Genomic DNA, 10307 nt, shown 5'->3' with positions numbered 1-10307 from the left:
CTCAGGTGCGGCTAGCTGGAGTCCTCTGTCTTTCTCCGTTTGGCCCGTGTGAAATTGTCATTTTTGTGGGGGGCCTCCTTGGTGGGGCTTTTCCATGCTTTTCCTCTCCCTGATGGTTACAAAGAGGAGACAGTCAGGACCTGGGAGGAGCTGGGGCCTTCCCCTTGCATTGCTGAACTTTGGGAGGGGCAGCTAGAGGGGCTGAGTGTGTACCATCCTGAGAAGAGAGGGTCTTCACGGGATAAGAAGGTCTAGGCCAGGGAAATTCACTAGAAAGACAGAGGTGGCCCTGGGTGTTTTTCCTGCCATCCAAAGGGAACCAGCCTTACCCAAAGGCTGCCGGGGCCACCTGAGCCCAGTCTCAGGACACTCTTTTCCAATCAGGTCCCTGCTTCTAGCCGCACTGCTCCTGGATTCTGTTCTTGGGGAGCAGAAGGACAGCCCCCACAATCTGCCTCTCCATGTGCAGTTTTCCTTACCTCTCCGCTTTCCTCCTCCGTTTACAGCCCCCTCCAGAGGGGACAGTCCCAGTGTTTAGCAGAGAGCAGCTTGTGGCCTCCCTTAGACAAGTTTAAAAGCCAGATGTCCTTTTTCCCAGGATGGGGAGGAGGGCAGTTGTGTACTCTTCATCAGCTTGGGCTGCCACAGCACCATGCCACAGACTGGATGGCTTAAACAGCAGGAATTTACTTTCTCCCAGTTCTGGAGGCTGGAAAGTCCAAGGTCGGGGTGTTAGAGTTGGTTTCTGGTGAGGCCTCTCTCCTTGGCTTGCAGGTGGCCCCTTCTTGCTGTGTCCTCATGTGACCTTTTCTCCACGGAGAGGGAAGGACAGCAGGAGCGGTCTCTGGTGTCTTCTCCTCTCCTTACAAGGACACCAATCCCATCAAATTAGGGTTCAACCCTATGACCTCATTTAACTTTAACCCCTTAAATATCCCATCTCCAAAAATAGTCACATAGCGGGCTACTGCTTCAACATATACATTTGGGGGAGGGGACACCATTCCGTCCTTAACAGGGTGATCACCACAAACACTGAAAGTCAGGGCCATCTCCCCTTCAGAATTCCCACCCCCCGCCCAGGGAGGGGAAAGGGGAGTAGAGGTATGGGAAGCAGACACTGAGAGTGACAGGTACCACGCTGGGGTGGCTCAGGAGTGCTTCGGAGGACATATGGAATTGGCTGGGCTCAGTGCAGAAAGGAGGGGCCCCTGGGAGAGCCGTGTCCCGAGAAGAGCCTGGGCTACAATCTTGGGCAAGTGACTTCACCTCTGAGCCTCAACTGCTCTGCGAAATGAAAGGCACATGCTCACCTGTCAGGTGCAGGGAGGATTCGGTGAGATCATGTGCCTAGCACAGCGCCGGACTCCCAGTAGGTGCTCAGCAGCAAATGCTCCCATCCATCCTGGAGTATAGATTTAGGGTTTATCCTGGTTTTTTTTTTTTTTTTTGGGCTCTCTGGACTTAAAACCTCAGCATCTTCTGATACAGAAGCATTTCTGATTAGCCCTTCCCCTGGCTCTTTCCCCAATATCCCTCTCTAATCAGCTTGGGGAGGTGGCAGCATTTCGTGGCCTCCAATAGTAGCTCACGATGCTTCCTGGGGTATTTAAATTCTACTCTCTCATCAGCACTGAGCACCTACCTTGGGCTCTTTCCTGTGCTAGTCATTTGGGGGAAATATGGGTGAAGAGTGGGCAGGGTTCGAACTTTTATGATTTCACATCCATGCTGGATGGGTAAAACCAGCTCACAGTCTACTGAGGTACAAGTTCTGAGTGCATGGTAAGTGCTTGCTAAGTGGGTGAGAGACACCAGAGGGGGCTGCTGCCGTCTGGAACAGCTTCCTAGCAAGCTGTACCAACCAGGGCCTTGAAGGATGAGAAAGATCTGGCTGAGATGAGACCCTCTAGGTGAATTCCCAAAGGAAGTTCTAGGAAATGTCATTGCTCTTTCAAAACAAAAACAAAAACAACAAACAGCAGGCTCAAATTCAAATTCCACTGCACTACTGAAGTCGTGCAGGACTTATCAGGGCCTTTAAAATGCTAATCGCAATTTCAAATACTCAGGGAACATCGTGTAGAACTGTGGGAGATGCTAGGCTGGGGTTTCTGTGGGAAAAGTACAGCAGTGGTAGAAGATGGCATAATTAGGATACACTCAGGTGTTTTGTAGTATTGGCTGAAAAAGAAGCAGACCGGGAGGGCTTGGGGAGTCTCAACTTAGTTCCAGGAGCCAGGCCAACTTGATGCAGTTTTTTTTTTTTTTTTAACTGGGGGGAGGGCAGGCCAATAATTGGAACAACTAGAGGCCTGGCAGTTGCTGTTGGAAGAGATGTCTACTGAGCACGAGGGTCAGATCTTTGTGGCGACATGCTGGTGTGTGTGTGTCTATGCCAGAGTGTAACAGGATCCAGCCCTCTGGGAAGGGGCTGACCAGAACCAGGCAGGGGGGTTCTATCCAGGACAAGTAGGGTCCATTATCAGGGGGCTGAAATGTTTCCAGGGGTTAATCTGAGACCCACAGCCAGTAAATAGGGAAGCAACATTTTGGGCAGGGGCCATGTGGTTAGGGTTGATTTTGGTGGGGCTGAGGGGCTTAGAGGTAGACCCCCTGCTCTGGTCAGGCCCTGTTCCCTGGCTGGTGGGGACGGGAGGCCTCTGGAGCTGCAGCTGGAGGGGCTGGGGCAGTGTTGCATGGTGTGATTAACCTACTAACCCAGGGCTCGGCGGGGATGCTGTGGCGTGTGACAAGGTGCCTGGCCTTCTGCCAACCAACTAACCTACTAACCAGGCCCGAGCATGCCCTACTAACCCCCTGCAGCCAGATCCTACTAACCGTGCAGCTCATGGGCCTTTCAAGGGGCTGGGATATGGGGGCAGCCAAGGCTCCAGAAGGCTTTGCCTATGGGCTGGGATCTTTGTGCAGACCCACGTTCCAGGACAGAGAATGCAAATAAGACTCATCAACTCTGCCACTTCCTGGTGGGTGACTTTGAGTAAGTCACCTCACTTCTCTCAACCTCAGTTTCCTCAGTGATAGAATGGGAGCACTGATACCTCACAGGTTGCAGTGAGGATTCCCATGAATATGAGGGTCTTGGCACATGGCAGATACCTAAAAAAAAAAAAAAAAAAAGGACGAAGGTGGAGGGAGTCCCCCCAAACCTGGTTGAGCACACCTGCTGCCTAGGCCCTGGCCTCTCTGGGTGTTCTGCACACAGATCCTTCTGCCTGGGCCAGACACTTGCTTTGAACGCCTAACTGTCACTTCCCCACATTCTTCCTCGGTCTCAGCTTTCTTTTCTGTAGGCAGCTCTTTTGTTCGATTACTAACCCGTCTAACCCCTGGGGTGCCTCAACTGCACCCCATCATCCTTTAACAAACTAACGGACCTGCGTGCGTTCTTCCTTTTCTCCTAGCGACTCCTGTGTATGTCTGCTGAGGTGCCCTGTCCCCTGGTGCTGTGCTCTGACTTACTAACCCAGCCCCTACTAACCCTGTTTTCTCTTCTTACTAACCCCAGCCCTGCCGAGCTCTGGGCTCCCCACTGGGGGCTGGTCCCCCTCCTTTTGGCAAGCAGATGACCTGGGACTACTGGCCCTATAGACAGATGTCCCACTTTGCTGCCCCATATTGGCTGTAAGATCAGAGTCCATAGGGCCAGGTCTAAGGCAGGGGACGGCCGTTTTATCAAGACTCAGAGGAGGAGGTGGTCCTGTGGATGCCTTCTCTGTGCAGAAGTCTGGTTGCCACTGGGAGTAGGTGGGACCAGGGAAACCTCGGGGACGTGAGTGTGGAGGCCTGTGGGTCTAGACTCTAGACTGGAGCTCTGAGCTTTCGTATCCTTCTCGGGAAGGAAGCCGGGGAAGGATCTTTTCCATTGTTAAGTGGCAGGAATACGAGCTACCCTGCACAGGAAGTCGAGAGGGAGGCGTGTCCCACGAGGAAGTCAGGAGGGGGCGTGCCCGTCACCGGAAATTGGCAGGGGGCGTGTCCCACATCGGAAGTCAGAAAGCGGAGCCTTACACCGGAAGTCAATGAAGCGGGGTTTCCTCACGCTAAAATTTTACCGCTGAGTGGAGTATTTAGTACGCAGGAAGTCGCCCGGAGGAACTTTTCCCATATTTGAAGGCCGGGAAGAGGGACATTTCTGACACCGTAAGTCAGTGGGAGGGCTCTTTCCCACACAGAAAGTCAGCTAGAGAGGACTCTCCCGTCTCGATCCCAGAGAGGCGGGTTTTCCTTACCGGAAGTAGACGTGGGGCCATGACGCGGGGCCGTGACCGGAAGTCGTTGAAAAAGACCTGTTCCCACGCCCGGAAGCTAGAGGGCGTTAGTTGTCCTGTTGAAAAGGCGGGGTGGGGAGGGGAATCAGCTTTACCCCGGGCTCGGAGTTCGTAGGAGATAGAAGTGGGGAGCAATACATGAACTTCAGGGGCTTACGGGGTTCCCGCAGCCGCTCCGGCCGGCCAGGAGTACATCCCTGGCTTTCTGTTCCCACCCACGTCCCTGCCTCAGCCTGCCTCCCCCAGAGCCCGCCAGCCGCTAAGCCGGGGCCACACCTGGGGGTGATTTCATGGCTCACCTCCAGTAGGCACCTTGGTCTCTTTGGGCTAATCTCTGGCTCCCTTGCACTAACTCTTGCTCTCACCCAGCTAATCCCTGCCTCACCCTGACTGCCCCAGGGGTTGACCGCTGCCAACCAACCTGGCCCGTCTGGGGGCTTCAGGCTCCTGGCCTGGGTCTGACCAGCTCTGAATTAACCTTTCCTTCACCGTGACTAACTCCTGCCTCCCTGGCCTGTTCCTTTCAGCAGAAACTAATGGCTTGTGGATTTCTTTCTGACTAACAACAGGTCTAACGTTCCTTGTTACTGTTAACAGCTTGGATGTCGGCATGGCTGGGAAGGGGCTAACACAGGCTGGGAACTTGACTAACAGGAAAAAGCGTAGCTAGTCATTTTGGACGTGGTGGCTGCTCTGAGTCAGAGCAATCAGAAAGTCCGTAAAGGTGGTAGTTCTCTGAAGGAGGTGTCAGGGTTCTGGTGTGGACCAGGCCTGATGGAGCAGCCGTGCCCACCAGGGTGGGGTCAGAAGTATAGTCAGCCTTCTAAGGTTTTGGTCTTTGGGTATAACTTCCCTCCTTATAGTCTGCGTTTGGTTTCAGTTCTTTAAACAACCATAGCCGTATGTCTGCAAGAGTTCGAACAAGTAGTTGCAGGTCTTATAAACCTTAAAATAACTGTCTCGCGTCTACAGAGCATTTGCCATTTTATGTAGGGTCACCCATCATCAGGCCAGGGCCTAAAGTCTTTGTTTTGGGGACTTTGTGTTTTGGCAGCTCTAGGACATGAAACGTCAGATCAGAGCATTCAGAAGGGTTGTAAGTCCATCAGCTGTTTACATGTTAGTAGTAAAAATTAGCTGAGCCTGCTTTCTAACTTTTCAGCTCTTCTAGCATAAGCTCTTCTGTGCAATTTGGCTGCATTGACGACAGGGGAGTTTTTCTGGAAGGGACTTTTGATCTCTTTAGACTGAAGGAGCGTCCTTTGGGAGTAGAGGGGCAGGAAGCATAAGCCTGGGATTCCAGATGCAGGTCAGAGGTGGCACTAGGTCAAGGTTTGGCTGGCTCAGTCTGGTAGTCAGAGTCTGTGGGAGAGGACAGCTCAAGGCAGGGCCTGGAGGATTGGATCAGTTTAGGGATAGGTCAAAGGCTGACTTGGAGCCTTACAGGCAGGTTGCTCGGGTCATTGAATGCTCGTCTGGGGCTGAGAGCCCTTTTCTCCGGCAACCGTGCACTCAGAGCTAACCAATTGTAGTTGGCAGTGAGGACCGAAGGGTGGTCCAGAGGCCTGAGCTGCAGAGGGAACAAGAGAGAAAAAGGTGTCTTAGGAAGAGCTTTGTGAAGATGCCTTGGCTGTTGGCAGGGACCTGGGATGGGGTAGAGTCTACACCTGGGAAGTGCCTGCCTGCTGCCCTCTAGTGGCTGCCTTACTCCATTTCACTCAAAGCAGGAAGCTCAGAAACACCTCCTTTTCCTGAAACTCCTCTCTGTTTACGAAGATTTGATGCTGATAAGGACCTACTATGTGCCAGGCACTGCTCTGGGCGCTCGGACCTGCACATGGGCCTTTTCATCATGGTGCTTATGTAGCCTAGTGGTAGAGTCGGTGAAGTAGATAGTGATTCAGTGAGATGGGTTGGGTCGGGGGGCTATGGGAGCACACAGGAGACAGACAAGATTGATGTGCACCTATGCTGTGCCAGGCCTTGGGGATGTGGTGGTTGTTAAACACCATTTGGTCTTCAGGAGCTTTAATTCTGTGTGTTGGGTGGATACAGGGGGGTGGAATGGGGGTAGAGAGACACCTAATCCACCATTGGGTGGTTTTCCAGAGAGGGAGGCATGTCAGCTGAGCTCTGGCTGGGTGGAGTGTGGGTAGGGATGAGTTCCAGGCAACGAGGTGGTGGACACCAGTTTCTCGGGATCAGAGATGATCCAAAGAGGTTCTGGCAGGTTCATGTTGAATGTAGCAAGAGATAGGGGAAAGGGACACGGTGCCCGGTCTGGTTGCCAAGGGGTTTGGATTTTAACCTTAGTCCCTGGGGAGCCATGGACATGATCTGAGAAAGGGAGTTAGTGGATTTGAGTTTTAGAATGGCCATTTGGCTCCTCCAGCCCGGGTGGAACTCAGAGGAGCTTGCAGTGGGCTCTGGCCACATTTTAGACAACTGAGCAGAGCTTTTTGAAACTTGGAAGACCCTTTGGTCCATCTTTTGATGATCGGAATCCATACATGCCTGCCTCAGTTGGAGGTAGCTCTGCGATGGCGGGAAAGTAGAGGACCAAGGTGACAGTAAAGGCTTGGCAGGGGAGCAGTCTTGAAAACACGTCATCCATGGTGGTGTGAAGCCCCTGGAGAAGATCTGGGGAAACACGGTCATGGGCTGCACGTCTACAAGAAAATGCCATTGGGGAGGGAGCCCATTTGTCATGCATGGCTGCAAGGGGGACATACAACTGTGGAGTAAGCTTGCAAGAGGCTGATCCTGGTCCCAGAGAGGGAAAAATATGTCTTGAGGGGTAATGAACCTTTTGTTCCCAGAGGCAGAGGGATTGGGACTAGGCCAACATAGAGACTGGTGATGGTTGTGAGATTCTCTGTGTGTGTGTGTGTGTGCGCGTGCGAGCGTGCATGCGTGCACGCACACACACCATGACGATAGAGGAGGCTGAGCCCAAGCAGGCACATTCTCTTCAACCCCTTCCCTCATTCAGTCTGCTCTTGAAAGTCTAAGGAACATCCAGCTTGCTATGAGCAGATCTTAGAGCTGAGGAATTGGCCTCCCAATCTGAAGAGGTGTCGTAATGCTTTCTTAATAGATTGTGCTGTGGACCCACTGTGAGGGCTGCGCTGGTATAAATGGTGACATCCTGAGCTGGGGGATGCTCTCGGGTGGGGGATTGGTTCCATCCCAACAAAGGCCCTCCTGAGAGTTTATCCAGGGACCCGTTGTTTTACTTTAACAGACCAGAAAAGATGTTTGTTTTCCACGTCATTTAGCTCCAGGGGCTACCGAATGTGTGTAGATTTTTCTGTGATTACAATTTTTCTGTAGATTAAAAATCAGATTTTTACATGGATTCAGCAAAGGAGTGTCAACTGGATTTTTGTTTTCACCCATGAATGTGGCTGCTTCTGTGTAAAATGCCATTTTGCTATTAAAAATCAATTCACACTGGAAACGTGCCTGTGGTGTATGAAGCAGAAGGGACATGCTGTGTGTGGGAGAGGGGGCAGCCAATGGCGTTTTCAAGGAGCAGGGGTGGGCTCTGTCGGTGACTCAGTCTTTCCTCAACAGTGACCCTAGAAGTCGGTATAATGGGGCATTTTATTTTTTAATTTTGGTAAAATAAACCTAAAACTTAACCACCATAATCATTTTTAAGTTTAATACATTCACGTTGTTGTGCAATCACTATCACCATTGGTATTTATTTTTCTGTTCTTTTTTTAGAGATGAGGTCTTGCTATGTTGCCCCGGCTGGCTTTGAACTCCTGGTCCCAAGCGATGCTCTTGCTTAAGTCTCTTGAGTAGCTGGGACTGCAGGCGTACACCACCGTGCCTAGTGGTATTTTTAAAAAATGACACTTCTTTGTGCCTACGGCAGTGCTTTGCGAAATCCAGGTTTTTATTGCCGGGGAGATTATACTTCCTTGGGGAGGCAAAGAGTTCCTTGGTGACAGAGTAAAAGATAGAGCTTAGCGTGTGGTCATGAAGGACTGACAAATATAAGCCACACACGTTGCCGCTCTTCCCTTCATCCATGACAGACATTGCAAGTTGATCACCTATCTATCTTTCTTTTGGAACTTGGGTGCATTTTTCAGGTTCTTTCTCAGAGTGGTGTTCTGGGCAGCCAGGAGTTTGTTGGGGATGGTTTAATTAATTAATTAATTAATTAATTAATTTTGAGACTGAGTCTGGCTCTGTCGCCCAGGCTGGGGAGTACAGTGGCTCGTTCTTGGCTCACTGCAACGTCTGCCTCCCAGGTTCAAGCAGTTCTCCCGCCTCAGCTTCCTGAGTAGCTGGGACTACAGGCACGTGCCACCACACCCAGATAAATTTTTTTGTATTTTTAGTAGAGACGGGGTTTCGCTGTGTTAGCCAGGATGGTCTCGATCTCCTGACCTTGTGATCTGCTCACTATGGCCTGGCAAAGTGCTGGGATTATAGGCATGAGCCATTGCGCCTGGTAGTTTTAAAAGAACTTTGGAGTCAGTTTTAGGATTGAGATTACTGATAAACCTCGATTTGAATCCCAGCTTTGCCAAACACCTGCTGTGAACCCTTGGGGATGATTCCCCTTCCCTGAGCCTCCATCTGCTCTGCAGAGTGGGAAGACCACTCCCACCTCCTAGGACCATTGTGAAGGTTCCCAAGGGTTCTTGCAGAGCTGAGACAGCGCTTGATACCCTGCAAGTGTTTCCCGAAACCTCATTCTATGTTAGCACCAGATGATGGGATGGGGGCCAGAGGTGCTCTTTTGAAAAGGAGGTCAGGAGAAGGTGAGGTGAGGGTGGGGGCAGTACGGGGAGGCTTCCTGGAAGAATCAAAACTTGAGGGGAGCCTTGAAGGATGGGGAATGGTCAATGAATTAGGAGAAAATAGCAACCGCGGTGCAGAGCATTTTGGAGCGACTCCTTCAACATTCACTGAACTGGCTCTGTAGGAGATGAGGATACTGATGGATATTGGGGCGGGCTGGGGTGGACAGTCCAGTGGAGGTTACAGAGCTAAGAAGTGGAGCTGATCTGTGCAGCAGCGTTCAAGGCATGGTAAGAAGAGTGGGAATCTCCCAGTGTTGGCAGAACTTGTGAGCCCCTCCGCCCTCAAAGGACGACAAGACCCCGAATGAGAAGAGCGCTTCCTCCCAGTCCTCCTGTCTCCTCCTTCTCTCCTCCCTCCCTCTGTTCACCCAGAAACTGTTGATGGAGTTTTTCCTGTATACTGGGCACTGCCCTAGCCTCTGGGATGCCAGGTTGCTGACTTTTCTGTTGCCAGTGCACCTATTTTTCACTGTCTGTTGCCTTCACCGGGAGCGTATGTCCCTCTGCTTTTCACGTGGCTGACTTCTTGGTGGCTCTCAGCGGAGCATCACCCGCTCAAAGAGGCCTCCCCCGACCACCCTGTCCACGGTACCCTGTCACTGCAGCTCTCAAACATTTTGGCCACAGGCCCCTTTACACTCTTACCATATGACACACGCTTCGAGTCGATCGTCTGCCTCTCTTTGGGAACTGGGGTCATTTGTAATAAAAAGTATTATTTTTGTTAATATGCAATGGGTTTATTATTGTGATTTTTATGAATTAATAAACAAGTCTTTTTAAAAACATCTCTTTTAATTTTTGATGTGGTAGAGTCTGTCTACAATGGTATCCTTGGCTTCACTGAATGCATTTTCAGCCTTTCTCTCAGAAAAGTGTTGTGGGCAGCCAGGGCCGATTTGTTGAGGGTGGTTTTTGTTTCGTTTTGTTTTTTGTTTTTTGACGGAGTCTTGCTCTGTCTCCACGCTTGGAGTGCAGTGGCATATTCTCGGCTCACTGCAACCTCTGCCGATCCTGGGTTCAAACGATTCTCCTGCTTCAGAATCACAAGTAGTTGAGGCTACAGGTGCCTGCCACCACACCCAGCTAATTTTTGTATTTTTAGTAGAGATGGGGTTTCATTACATTGGCCAGGATGTTCTTGATCTCTTTACCTCATAATCTGCCCTCCTCAGCCTCCCAAGCGGGT

This window comes from Cebus imitator, unplaced genomic scaffold (genome assembly GCF_001604975.1).
Source record: "Cebus imitator isolate Cc_AM_T3 unplaced genomic scaffold, Cebus_imitator-1.0 Scaffold237, whole genome shotgun sequence".
Lineage (NCBI taxonomy): Eukaryota > Metazoa > Chordata > Mammalia > Primates > Cebidae > Cebus > Cebus imitator.
This window is presented reverse-complemented; position numbering follows the sequence as displayed.